Raw genomic sequence first — 14,831 nt, 5'->3', positions numbered from 1 at the left:
AATAAATAAATTTGATCTCAGGACGCGGTAAATATGACGTTCCAGATGGCTTCAAAACACCGTAATCGTAGCGCTGCATTACGCAACGCACTTATCACGTTGGAAAAGGTAACTAAAAGCCATGCCATCTACATTTGCTCTAGCGCTCTTATCCTTATGTTTGGCGGCTTTAGTGGTGGCTTTCAGCTCATGGAACACTAGAATTAGATGTTAGCGTGCTTGAGAGGTCTGTTGAAGCTTTCCTGCAGTTCTGCTTCTTTTAAGAGGCCATTTGCAGGAGATAAAAAGATTTTTTTATCTTTCACGCCTGTGCGCACCTTACCTCTCCTGTGCCCGCCGTAGACGTTTCTCGAATGTTTAGGAAAATAAAACTCACTGCCGACGGTGAGCGCGTAATCTCGAGCGTGCTTTGTGATGCCCGCTCCACTTAACTAGCGCGCCAGTGGAGCCGGCTTCAAAGAAGGAGCTTGAATTCTCTAGAAGCCTTTCTGCACGTGTGAACAATGACGGTGCACGCATGGTGAGAGTGCAGGGTGAGAGTGCAATTGTACGGCTGATAGTATGTGTATGTGCGCGCCTGCTTTGGCGCGAAGAAATGAAGACGTGGAGTGCGCCCCTGTATGAAACACTTTGACCGCTGTCTGTCTGCCCGTGCCGCCGTTTAAGCTTCGGAGAAGCTCGTTCGCACGAATCCCGGCTCGACACCACTAGCCCAGCCACGGACCGGTAAGACAGCATGTGCCAGTCTTCGGGACGGCCCCGTCGGACTATCGCAGTGCTCGGTAAACAAATTGTTTTTTGTTTCACTGTATTGTGCTTGTGTAGTTTAGGTGGAATATCCCTTTTGTATTGCAGTCTCTCTCGAATGATACTTTACATGTGTTGCATTGCTGTCTAAATCACTTTGCATGCGCTCGTACGGTGGTTATAAATTACTGTGTATCGTACCTTTGCTGTTTGAAATTCGTTTTGTATGTGAGCCTTTGGCTCCGACCCATTCTCTGGGTTCCGACCGACGCACGCTGGGCACCAAATGACCACCCCCCTTGTCACTTGGTAGCTAGTTTCAGGCCGACTTTGTCACGCTGAGTCGAGGGCACCTCCTCTGAGACCGAGACCGCTACCCGCACACTCTCTATGGGTGTCTGGTAATGCACGCGACAAGTGCGGAGAAGGTGACAGCAATGCCTCTAAATAGAAAAAAAAGATTGCAATATCTTCGAAATTTTAGCCCGCCCGCACTGCTTTCTCATCGTTTTCCATTACTTACAAAGACAATCTCTATGGTTCGCGTCCATGGAAAGCCCTTTGATTCCATATCTACAGCACAAGAATGTCACAGATGGCTTCATTCTTTCATTTAACGGGTTGTAGCTTTACTTCTCTTTTTTGAGCTGCGGAAAACATCCGTTCTATCCTCGTGCTTGCGTGTGCAATTGATATCGTAGCAGTTTGGACATGCTTGTATGACATGTCACCAAATTCATGTCACGCCAACATGTTCATTTTCAACTTTTTTAGAGGCGCATTGCAAACTTATGTGTTTCTAGCGCCTTACACATGTCTTCCCCGGAAATCATGGCTGTGAGCTTTACTAAACAAAATTTCCCGCTGACTGTTTCTGGTTACAACACTCATATCCCGGTCATTGTCTCCACAGACATCCTAAACGTAAAACGTCAACATAACCTGACGCCTTCCAGACTTCTGCTATAAAGCGGGTCGCGGTTATTCCGTACGCTTAAGGCTTGCCACATCGAATAATAAAGATTGGGTCAAGGGCGAATGTTGAAGCTGTTTTTGCGGACCCAGACAAGCTAGAGAAACTGCAGTATGACAAGCTTGGGTGCAAAGACAACCACAGGAAAAAGTTCGTCAATCACAGGGAAAAGTTCGTCAGTTGTATGGAATCAGTCGCCTATAACTGTGTAATTTACTGATCTCTTGTCGAAAGAAGTATGTAGGTCAGAGTGGAAGGTGGACTGTGCAGAAATGTGAGGCACAGGTGCAGGGGGTTCCTTGATGTGCGCTGTAGGAAATGTGAATCAAGTGCAGACCCTAGTGCAGTACTCTGTTCTGGCCCAAGGGAAGGCCCGAGTGCGGAATATACTTATTTTCCAATCTATCACGGTTGCAAGATGAACACAAAAACCGCTGCCTGCTGACACACGAAATCAACTAGGCATACATGATTGACCACTTAGGGGCTGTCTGTGTATCCAAGCCGTCTATCCGGCTGTGTTCAAAGGAACTGAAATACTGCGCTGTCACTGATTAATTTGCTGGCGGCGCATTTGTGATGTCAGGCCATGACTTGCCTCTATATCCCGCTCTGTGGTCCTTAATAAATTGCCGCAAGTTAGCGCTCGTGTGTTACCTGTCCTTCGGCACCCTCCTCGCATGGTTGTGAGCACAAACTTTTATGGCAGACTATATCATCTCTCGGTATTCGGCCCTCCAGCACACAATGAATGCCCCATCTCGCGTTCGTCATATCGGGTCGACCTGTCGCCAACTAAATTCTGCTTTCACGAGAAACGAAGCAGGTTTACTGATAGCTTCTTTTTAATTTTACAATAGAGAATTCTCTGATTCCAAATGTAGAAACTATCCGGGTTCTTGGCATTCTTCTTCGTAAACCAGGGAAAAGGTAGCCGCGGCCAACATCAGCGTCGCCCGGACACCAGCTTACGGGTCTGCGGTCGTTCAAGCGGTATATCAATGTAGCCTTGCAGCGTACAAGCTCACACGACCCGTCAATTTCTTCTGCGATCATAAAGCCATAGATAGCATACCAGGCGTAATTACAGCGCCTCATCGCCCGACCATGCGACTTCCTTGAGGCTAATAATCATGGGGCTGTGCGTGACGTAGCATACCTCCTCCATCTCACACCAAAACCCGTCCGAGTACGTACATATTAATACCCACACTGAACTCCTTCATCAGCGTGAGGATGATCCAAAGCTTCCACCGAGGGCAGAGTATAGGCTGACTGCACCTCTCGCTCTGAACAGACATCATGCATCGTTTACTGAAGGTGATGGGCCGCACCCGAGCATAGAGGAACAAATAAAATTATTAAATTTTGTATTGTTCTTTTTAAGTACAAAATCCGCAAAGTTTTAGTAATGCCTAAGCAATCTTTGCCTCGTGCGTGGCGTGGAGAAAAAGTGTCCACTTCCGGTGGACAAATACCCGAGCTTAGCCGAGTTACTCGGTCGTAACTCCGGTAAGCTCGGGTAAGTTCGGAGGAGCGCGGAGCAAGGTACAGCCAATGGGACAAGGCTTAGGTAAGCTCAGGAGTAACTCGAGTCAACTCGGATAAGTTCGGAGGATCTTCGGGCCACCTGCGCGAGAAGTTGCTCGCGGAGAGAAACGTTAGTCGCATAACCCCTACGGGTGGCTGTGACAGGAACAGCCACCTGCCAGTGCAGGGGCATCGCTTAACCGCTGAACCACTGCGCTGGTAGTGGCACGAGGACTGGCCGCCGTCTATGAATATTAAGCTGAGGATGGCCAGTTATATGTACTATATGGGCATTAACCCATATATATTAACGTTCGTGGCGAACGCGAACGAAGGTATGAAAACGCATAGAATGCCACAGACATAATCAACCATAAATGCAACAACCGAAACTGCAGTAGTAAGCCATGCTTTCGTATTCATAGCACGCAAGGAGGCTTAAGTGCCCGCGGTAGTTTTCACACGACAAATCGGTAAGTATACAGCTGCACTAAGGTTATATCGTTCGAAAAACACTGCTATGTACTTACCAGAACAACACAAGTGAAATTTCGCAACAATATAATTTTGCGATCCGAGCTCAAAGCGTCAACCAATGGCAGAAGGAAACGCCGTCTGTCTAGCTGCTTTGCAGGGACATAAACACAAAGAAATCACCATTGTGCTTTCTGAAACTGCGAGGTAACTGCTTAGAAATCGCCCGTGATCATTTTATAGTACGACATGGCGGACATGCCCAGTGTTTTGCCAAGAAATAAGCCTCTCTGATGGCCCTCTCGAGTGTCTTACAATCACATTGCACGAATAGTTGCGAATTTCACTAGAGAGCACCTTCGTCATAAGGTAGCTTGGTTTCCTCGACGGCTGCCACACCCATGTTTTTTTTTCTTAAGGGGAAAGGGGGGGGGGCATGTCTGAGCACCAAATGTCTTTATTTGTCGAAAGAATTAGATGAACTTTTTTCCCGAATGTCGAACAAGAGTGTGCTATATAAAATACGTTGAGGTTGGCATAATGGATATTACAAATGCTCGAACCCCCACGCACTTACCAGCACGTCCACAGCGGGGATGATGCCGTTCGAAACAGAATACCTGGAGATATATCGAGGAGAAATAGCTGCAACCGTGTATGGCGCACTTCGGGTATATTGAAGAGAAAAACGGGTTTATTCAACCCCCACCGGTTAGCCATGCCCGTGCCGAAGTCAGGTTGCATGCTTCACCGCGCTAAGAAAATAGTTGGTGATGAGCGCATTTATCGGGGGTTTCATAGGCGCACGACAGATGGCCCAAAGCTACGTTTTTCTGTAGAGATTGAGGCCTACCGACAACACTTATGCATAAAAGGGCGCATGTAAATCGCGTTCGGTCTCAGATAAACCTTTTCTTTTCATCTTGTTGCCAAGGGGGCTCCTGGTACGTGCATGCGATGCGCGAGGAGCTCGTTAAATCGAAATGAGGAATTAATTCATTGAATTGTGAAAAAAAAACAAATTCAAGGCTTTCAAGGACGCAGAGATCCATTACACTGAGTACAGCCTGCAAAAATGCTCTGAAAACTAGGCACACCAAATTTGGCTTCATAACTTAAAATTGTTTTTTTATACACCTGGTGGAAAGCCTGCAGGGTCTACAAAATGCGGTAGAAGACTGGTTAAGTATTCACGAGATCCCTTATTGTATGATAAGTGTAAAGACCATTTTAGTTTTTCTTTTGTACCCGACAGACATTTTCAGTGCACATTTTTTGTGGTCTAGCTGCCCTAGACAAAACGAACCAGTGTGTCGATGTATTGGCATCTTCAGGCCTGGGGTGCAGTCTGATCTCGGTGATCAAAGCCAAGAACGCACTGCCTTCTCAGGAGGGCACTCCGCAACCATGGTGTTGTACGAGCTGATGAATTCATTCCAAAAACAGAAAATTTCTCGCCACATTTCAGTACTTACGTTATACTGGATATTATTAAAATAATGAATTATAATTGGAAACTGAACCTGGCAACGTTTAACGCAAGAACCTTATCAAGTGAGGCTAGCTTAGCAGTGCTGCTGGAGGAATTAGCCGGTATTAAATGGGATGTCACAGGGCTTAGTGAAATTAGGAGGACAGATGAGGCGTATACAGTACTAAAGGGCGGGCATGTACTGTGCTATCGTGGATTAGCAGATAGGCGAGAACTAGGTGTGGGATTTCTCATAAAACAGGATATAGCTGGCAACATCGAGGAGTTTTACAGTATTAACGAGAGAGTGGCAGCTATCGTAATTAGGCTTAATAAGAGGTACAAGCTGAAGGTGGTGCAGGCCTACGCGCCTACATCAAGCCATGATGACCAGATAGTTGAAAGCTTCTATGAGGATGTGGAATCGGCAATGACCAAAGTAAAATCACAGTACACTGTACTAATGGGCGACTTTAATGCAAAGGTAGGTAAAAAGCAGGCTGGAGACAAGGCGGTAGGTGAATATGGCATAGGTTCTAGGAACAGTAGGGGAGAGTTATTAGTAGAGTTCGCAGATAGAAATAATTTACGGATTATGAATACCTTCTTCCGCAAACGAGCAAACAGGAAGTGGACGTGGAAGAGCCCCAATGGTGAGACTAAAAATGAAATAGACTTCATACTGTGTGCACACCCTGGCATCGTAGATGATGCGGATGTCCTCGGTAAGGTCCGTTGCAGCGACCACAGAATGGTAAGGTCTCGTATTAGCTTAGATTTGAAGAGGGAACGGAGGATATGGAAGGTGGGAGGAGGGTGAAGCGAAAGGCTATTAACGAGTTAGCATTAGAAGGGAAGGTAGAGGAATTCAGATTGTCGCTGCAGAACAGATTTTCTGCTTTAACTGAAGAAGACGACCGTAGTGTTGAAACAATGAATGATAATCTCACAGCTATCGTTACAGAGTGCGCCGCAGAAGTAGGTGGTAGGATGGTTCGACAGGATACCAACAAGCTATCTCAGGAGACTAAAGATCTGATTAAGAAACGTCAAAGCATGAGGACGTCTAACTCCACTGACAGGATAGAACTAGCAGAGCTATCTAAGTTAATAAATAAGCGCAAGGTAGCCGACATAAGAAAGTTTAACATGGAGAAAATCGAGCATGCTCTAAGGAACGGAGGTAGCCTAAAATCAGTGAGGAGAAAACTGGGCATAGGTAAAAACCAGATGTATGCGCTAAAAGACAAACAGGGCAATGTCATCAGCAATATGGATAAGATAGTTGAATTAGCCGAAGAGTTCTACACAAATCTATACAGTAGCGAATGTAATCATCAAGTTACTGAGGGAGGCAGTCGAGCACAGCAATGGGACATCCCGCCAGTAACGAAGGAGGAAGTAAAGAAAGCCTTAGGAGGAATGCAGAGAGGGAAAGCAGCTGGTGGGGATAAGGTAACAGCAGATTTGTTGAAGGACGGAGGAGAGATTGTGCTACAAAAACTAGCCACCCTGTATACGCAATGCCTTGTGACCTCGAGAGTACCAGAAGCTTGGAAGAACGCTGACATTATCTTAATTTATAAGAAAGGAGACGTCAAGGACTTGAAGAATTACAGACCGATCAGCTTATTGTCCGTTGCCTACGAGGTATTTACTAAGGTAATCGCTAATAGAGTCAGGACAACCTTGGACTTTAGTCAACCAAATGATCAGGCAGGCTTTCGTAAAGGATACTCCACAATAGACCACATTCACACTATCAATCAGGTGATAGAGAAATGCGCAGAATATAACCAACCCCTATATATAGCCTTCATTGATTACGAGAAAGCATTTGACTCAGTGGAAACCTCAGCTGTCATGCAGACATTGCGGAATCAGGGTGTGGAAGAGTGCTATGTGAAAATATTGGAAGATATTTATAACGATTCCACAGCTACTATAGTTCTCCATAAAGTCAGCAATAAAATTACAATACGGAAAGGCGTCAGGCAGGGAGACACGATCTTGTCAATGCTCTTCACTGCCTGCTTACAGGAGGTATTCCGGGGACTGGAATGGGAAAAGTTGGGGATAAGAGTTAATGGAGAATACCTGAGTAATTTGCGATTCGCTGATGACATTGCCTTGCTAAGCCACTCAGGAAAAGAACTGCAAATCATGATCAATCAGCTAGACAGGCAGAGTAGAACGGTGGGGCTAAGAATTAACAAGCAGAAAACCAAAGTAATGTTCAATAGCCTTGCAAGGGAACAGCAGTTCGCAACTGGTAGCGAGGTGCTGGAAGTAGTAAGAGAATATGTCTACTTAGGGCAGGTAGTGGCCGGAGACCCGGATCATGAGAGGGAAATAACTAGAAGAATAAGAATGGGGTGGAGCGCGTATGGCAGGTTCTCTCAGATCATGAATGGTAGCTTACCAATATCCCTGAAGAGAAAAGTATATAACAGCTGTATCCTACCGGTACTCACCTATGGGGCAGAAACGTGGAGGCTAGCAAAGAGGGTTCAGCTTAAGTTAAGAACAACGCAGCGAGCTATGGAAAGGAAAATGATAGATGTAACGTTAAGAGATCGGAAGAGGGCAGAGTGGGTGAGGGAATAAACGCGGGTTAATGACATCCTAGTTGAAATCAAGAGGAAGAAGTGGGCTTGGGCAGGGCATATAATGCGAAGGCAAGATAACCGCTGGTCCTTAAGGGTAACGGAGTGGATTCCAAGAGAAAGCAAACGTAGCAGGGGACGGCAGAAAGTTAGGTGGGCGGATGAGATTAAGAAGTTTGCGGGGATACAGTGGCGGCAACTAGCAAAGGACAGGGTTAATTGGAGAGACATGGGAGAGGCCTTTGCCCTGCAGTGGGTGTAGTCAGGTTGATGATGATGATGATGAGTGAATTATAATTATTTCTCAAAATAATGTGTCACTATAAATTACACCGATCAACATGTGAGGTTGAATACAGTGACATATCTACCACATATGAACTTAGGCAAGATGAAAAACAAATGCCCAGATCACGTAGGAACTATCGAGATCACCAGTTTTGTACACAAATACCAATCCTACTGGATCAATATCCTGCCATTTCTGAAATACTATTGGCCAATCAGTCACAAAACAAAATAAAGAAAACATTTAAACAGACGTATTTTTATGGTGGTATAGGGGAAACTTTGTTAAGCCATATATGTATCCTGTTTCATTCTGTGCACAGACGAATAATACCTTGAAATTGGGATATGCACTTAGATATATGTTCTCCGTTATTTTTGATCTGATTCATTTATTTGGTTTGTGATGCGCATAAGCGCGCATTTTCCTTTATTTTTCACCTTTATTTATTCGCTTTTGTGTTCTGCTCCAAACATGACATGCATACATGTTTAGTATGTATTGTACCTACAGTTTCGCGGTAACGACTCTGATGTATTGTATTACAAGTATGAATGAATTGTATTACAAGCCTTCTCATCGAATTTATTAAGCAGTTAACACTGCTGTAGAGGGTGAGATGGCCTCGTCAGGCGGTAAACTGCCTTTCTTTGCGAAAACGTCAATATCGACTTTTTTGCGCATATCCCAGAGTATTGGTACGGAACCACTGACTTCAATGCGGAGCTAACTTGTCCTTTTTCGTAAGTACGTCCCTACTTTTAACCGACTGGCGTGAAGATTTTCAAACTCAATTTGATCGCTAATAAATGCAATTTTTGGTGCTGTACCGAAGTCAACACCGAAAAAAAGAGGCGAACAAGGATTTTTTAGTGAGAACAATAATCGGATGGTGTGTGGCTCAGTGTCTTATAAGTAAGCCGACGTTCATTAGAACTTCGGTCGCCGCTAATAGATAAAACGATGTCCCACGTCAAACTAACAAAAACGACTACTAAACTATACTTTCTAAGATTCATCTAACATAAATTAGCGATAGAGGAAGGGTACTGACCTAATGATGTGACGACGCACTTGCACAAGTGCTCGCAGTTGCCCTTCGAAGCACTCTGATTTCTTCTTTCCGACTGACTGTAGATGGAGAGTCAACACAGTGAGAGGAAAAAGCAGAGAATAATACTATAGAGAATATGCAGTACCGTAAAAAATAGACAATAAAAGGATGGTGCAATGCTTTTCTCTCGAGCTAGTGAGACGACCAACAGACTAAGAATCTTTTCGAGGTAAGTGTGAGCATACTGAACAGGTGTGAAATTGCTGCGACGCGTAGATGTGGTTCGACAAAAAGAAAGTGTTAGCCATCGACAAAAACAGAGCAGCATTGTTCTGCCATTTGAGAAGGCTACCCTTTATTCTTATACAGCTGAAATATCACATCTTTTCTTTTTTATTACTTCGCCTCTCACAAAGGATCGAAATTCATGGCACATCTATGCACAATAGGGTTATGTTCGTACGTTGGCTTTAAAGAATACTCTTTGGCACTACAGAGTCCGTGAGCATGCTCAAGAAATGGCTCTTGAACAGAACGCCTTGCCCGCTGCGACATCGTTGAGACTTCGACTGAAGTTTGTCACAGCTATTTTTTTTTTCAGTATTTCTTATGGAGAAGAGAGAAAATCACTTGAAGAGAAAAAGGGAGTTCACATTGATACTAAGTACTAAGGAAGACGCTGCTCAGGACTAGTATAAGGTAGGGGAGAATGTCATTTATATTGCAAAGCTGTGAGGCCCTAACAAACAATACTGGGAGTGCTATGTGTTCATTGGATATGTGGCCAATTTTCAAATGTGAGTCATGGTTATGCCTCCGTTCAAGATCTTGCAGTGTCTAGATTTTTACAGCGAAATATTTCATTCTGAAAAAAATTATCAGTGGCTGAGCTCGGCTGTGCCAGGATATACGTAGCAAAAGCTAAGGCGGCATATTCACGGCGTTTAGCCAGTCGTTCGGCGCGCTGATCCTCTCTTTCCTGGGCGATTCGTTTCCTCTTCACCTCGTTGCCATGTCGATTCCAGGCCTCATTCTGCTTAGCAGATTTGCCGCCGTTCATACTGCCGCCTCAACTGTGGCTGCGGCATGTTATCAGGCATGTTATCAGGCATGCCACACAGCTGGCGAAGCGAGCGGAGGCGACCACAACGGCGAGCAAGTGGTGTGACGTCATACCAAACGGCGGCGGCGGCTCCGCGGCAAGGCGCGCGGTGTGACGTCATGCCAGATGGCGCCGCAATCGCTCGGTGTCCGCCAGCTGCGGCGGTTGCTAGACAACGGCTCAAGGTCTGTCTCTGCGCCTCCTCGGAGCACCGCCACAGCGAAATCACAAGTTCGTGGCCAATGTAGCTTTCGCTACAAAAAATTGGCGCGAAGAACAGTGCATTCAAAGTAACGGTGCATGATGTTCTGTTCTAGATAATAAGGATAATAAGTTCGAGTGTTAATATATTTTACAAAGTGTTGTACATTGTGAATACCTTTGTAACCCACTGCCTGTATAGGCCTGTCAAAGGCTTACAGTATTGCTAAATAAATAAATAAATAAAAAAGAGGGTCGTCCACTCTTAGAGTGAACACGAGAGCTCGTGGCTGCACTCCGCTGAGCGCCAGTATGTCCGACACGGCCGCGCAACCAATTAAAGTGACAGACGACACGAATTAGCATTTATAGGTCCCTCTGCTACTTGGCTAATTTGCTTCGATGTATGCATAACCTTGGAGAAGCAGCTGCTTTGCCGCCACCGCTTATACACCGCTTTCGTACGGAGCATGTGCTTTCATGCTGTTGATGACGCCGGCCGTCCACAAACTGATGGGCAGCAAAAAAGCTTTTTAGAGTACTACAAAGGAAAATAAGACCCTTTAGAGCTCACGTCTTTGGTATGAGATGATGTAACCAAATTGGGCACTATCGCATTTTGCACCCACTGAGCCCTAAGTCCTGTTTTGACATCAAGTACTTTCACCAGGAGCTTTGAATTTTTAAATTTTTACTGCACTGCTATGACGCCCTAAAGATTCCAAAAACATTGCGATTAATATGTGTTATAAACATTTACACTTTTATCTCTTTTTTCGGAACCGCATTTGACACTACAAAAAAATTAGCAGTGCCGAAGGGCGCCTTTATGTGATACGGTGCAATTAGAACGTTAGGTATGCAATTATAACTACATCTTTAGGATTTCCTTTGCTCTACTTTTGTGAAGTGATTAGGTGAGACGAAAAAAATTTCATGACAATACTTTCGTCGTACAAAACTCATCCTCCTTTCTAACCTGTGGATAAGGGTACGTTTCACCATTGCTAATTTCAATACTGGTTGATGAACCACTCTAAAGGTTGTGCCAAATGTGTAAAAAAATTAAATATTTGAATAATGTGTGCATGTTTAGGTGACATTTTTAATTTTTTTAACACTACTGCTTATTCAACCTCTCATTTGCGTACCATTGGTTATACTATTGGTGCAGCACATTTTGTTATTACTACTTCCACGCTACTACCAAATTCTCTCCCAGCCTGAAGAACAGATGAACACCATTATATCTACATGCATAAAAAATACAAGTAGGCATAAACTTTCATGAAAAATACAATATATGGCTGTTTGAATAATAATAATGGTAATAATAAGAGTGAGTGGACGTAACCAATGCCACCTGAGGCCTGGGCTTTCGATCGCCTTGAACTTCACTGCAGACTTCAACACATGTCACCCAACCGAAAAATGGGACACCTTGTAAGTTTCGTGAGTGTGGTTGTGAACGCAGATACTTTTTGTAGCTGCTCATGTTTGAAACGAGGCCTCAGCTCGAAATAGTAACCCCTTTCTTCCTTAGTTCGGTTATGATCGTGATTAGCTAATTACTTCAGCCTTCACAAGGAAGCGAATTTGGCAGTATGTTAGAGCTCTCTCGTGTGGATACGCTGTCCGGTGAGTACCGAATTGCCTGGGAGAGATCAATGAACTCTTTCTTTTTGGTTTCATCCTCGCTGATTTTGGTACTGCATTTTGCCTACGCGTAAATAGTTATTCCAGAAACAAGTACGGTTAAATTATTTTTGCATAGAAAGAGTCTAGGTTCGTGGCTAAAATGATTATAGGCATTCGTCGCACAGATCGCTCTCTATTTTAAAAAATGAAGGCACCTCTTAAACCTGTCTTCGTCATTGCTGTGCCTAGAGTATACCTCGCACATCTTTTGTATTAGAGATTAGTGGAGAAAACCTGTTCCTAATCCACCTTCAGTGATTTTCCTAGACTTAAAATGGGTTGGTTCCGGAGTTAAAAGCAGCACAGATGCCTATAGTATACCGCCTTTCAAAGCTATCTCCGCTCCATACATGAACCTGGTTGTGGCTTCTAAAACCAGAGAAAATCTGGCTATTCAGATGACATTAAGAAAGCATGAACCTTGCTTGTTTGAAGCCGCAGTGATTCCAAGAGAAATTCGATATATTGATCAAAATGATTTGGTCAATATATATTCGATGTCCAACTGAGCTGGTGCAGAAAACAGCGCTCTGACTAACCCGTTTTGAGAGCACAATCCACGAGCTCGCACTCTAGCGTCTTAATAATATTGTGCTCAGTGATGTGTGTGCTGGGCTGCATTGTGATGTAATTTTTGAACAAATTTTTTTACAGATCTACAGAGAAGTGTTTACTAAACCTACCTGAAGTACCTTCTTCTAAATGTTTAGTTCCTGGTAAATCGAAATAAGGCCTAGACTTTTCTTTGCCTTGGTTTAGCTTGAGAGGAAGCAGCCCATTTGCGATTTTCGGGTATTTGTCGGATCGAATCTGCAAACTCTAGGTGTGGTCTTCAATGCACCGTCAGCAAAGTCATGAAGCTATCATGGATCAGTCCTGGATTATGAAGACAAGGAATGTGCGCTGTTATCATTGGGCGCATATTTCGCATCCATAAGGAAAACTGCCAAGGATGAATAATCTGACAGAAGAAGAAAAAGAAGCACCTGCTATACCCTCTTAGTTTGGAGAAAGAAGGACCTTAAATCACTACATGATTTTTAGTAGAATACAAAGAACTTTGGCAGTGAACTTTTTGGTAGTTCAAACTAGATTGCCGATGGAAACGACCAAAGACACGATAAGCGCGACGTCTTCGATATGTGAGCAGTCCTGTGCGTCTATTATTCAGACATAGCGCAGGAAGGGAGGCTTCGTCAGGCTATGAGAGCCCGAGCAATCTCTGAGCGTTCTCATATGTATCACACCGTTTGATTAAGTGCTGGGTATTGAAGCCGGCTTAATGAATTCTCCTATTTTTATTTACATGACCAAAAAGGAAAATGTTAATGCTGCAGCGGCTCCGGCAACTGTTTATCGCACCAGAGAACAAATTCACTGAACTAACAGTGTAATGCTCAACAAAACACAATTACAAAACGCAATACACAAAGGAATGCGCATAAAAACAAAAAAAACATTAAAAATTGACAATGTGCAATGAGCTGTAAAAATGAAAGTAAATTCCTCACATTAGTTTTCATCGTTTCTCCGCATTGTGCCTCGATATAACGACAAACAACATGCAGTCACTGAAGAAGAGGAAGAGGAAGAAGAAGAAACTGTGGAGAAGAAGAAGAAGAAGAGTCTCTCCACTTGCGGAGGTGTGCATAGCCAGCTCTCTTCAACCCGACGAGGCCTCTTCTATAACAATAGCGAGCTGTTCTCCGTCTGTGTATGCAATCCGGAGATCACGCACCTTTGCACCCGCAGCTCAACATATTGGTGCCTTCACGGTAAATCCTTTCGTGGAGCCCATTTTGGTTCGCTTCGGGTCACGTAAGTAAAGCGCCTATCTTTTGCTGTTCTATGGTTTTCTAGTCGTGCTAGGGCTCCTTGGGAAAGCACTTGGTGCTGCTTTCATGCACAGAAGAATTAAACTTGGTCTCTGTAATTGTGCCTCGTAGCCACAAGGTGGTAGGCCCGCACTGACAGCATTTTGCCTCATTTAAAAAATTCAAGGTCTATAGAAAATAAGCCCTGGCAGCTGGTTACGCGTATCGGAGCGGTCGGTCACGGTGCACACATCGGAATGCATGTCGTAGAGGCTAGCGAGGCGAACAGTGCAAGTTAGTGGCGTCGATTGAAACAGTTGACCACTGCCACCAAAACCATGAGCTTGAATAAGGAAGTAAAAACTTCTTGGCACCCACCTATGCGCAGGCATACGGCTGCAAGAGGAAAGCTGTATAGCTTTTTCGGAAACTTCGTAGTTAAGAAAAAATTCGTCTGGGTCCGGTGTTATACCCCGGGACCACCACTTCAGATGAGCAGTCGCTCTACCAACTGAGCTAACCGGGTCGGCTAGCATATGGTAGGGCGAGAGCGAATTAATGAATAATTCGTAGCGAGAACAATGCAGGCCAAATATTAAGAGGAATCTCCTACAGTGCCATTTGAGGATTACTCACTTAATAGACCTTTACTCCACCTTGGGGGTGTCCCCTAAACATTTGACCATGATGAGCTCTACTACAACCACTGTTATGTCGTCGAGTACGTGAAGGAATGAATTTTCTGCACACGTGTACAACTGTTATAATATGGACTTTGTGTAGTGTTGATGCAATAAGGAAGTAATTACGCATTGGCATCTACCCAAGTGCAGCCATATGGCGACAGAGGAACGCCATGCAGCTTCCACAGA

The 14,831-nt window shown here is 44.4% G+C and overlaps 1 protein-coding gene across 2 annotated transcripts in view; it reads left to right on the top strand.

Annotated features, from left to right (window-relative positions):
- LOC149333416 (uncharacterized) overlaps positions 1 to 14,831 on the top strand; it is a 185,846-nt gene that overhangs the window by 114,666 nt on the left and 56,349 nt on the right. The gene's annotated exons all lie outside the window — the stretch shown is intronic.

Source organism: Amblyomma mixtum, chromosome 8 (genome assembly GCF_055824585.1).
Source record: "Amblyomma mixtum isolate Tamu chromosome 8, ASM5582458v1, whole genome shotgun sequence".
NCBI lineage: Eukaryota > Metazoa > Arthropoda > Arachnida > Ixodida > Ixodidae > Amblyomma > Amblyomma mixtum.
The sequence above is the reverse complement of the archived record's forward strand: the minus strand, read 5'-3'. Positions and strand labels throughout refer to the sequence as shown.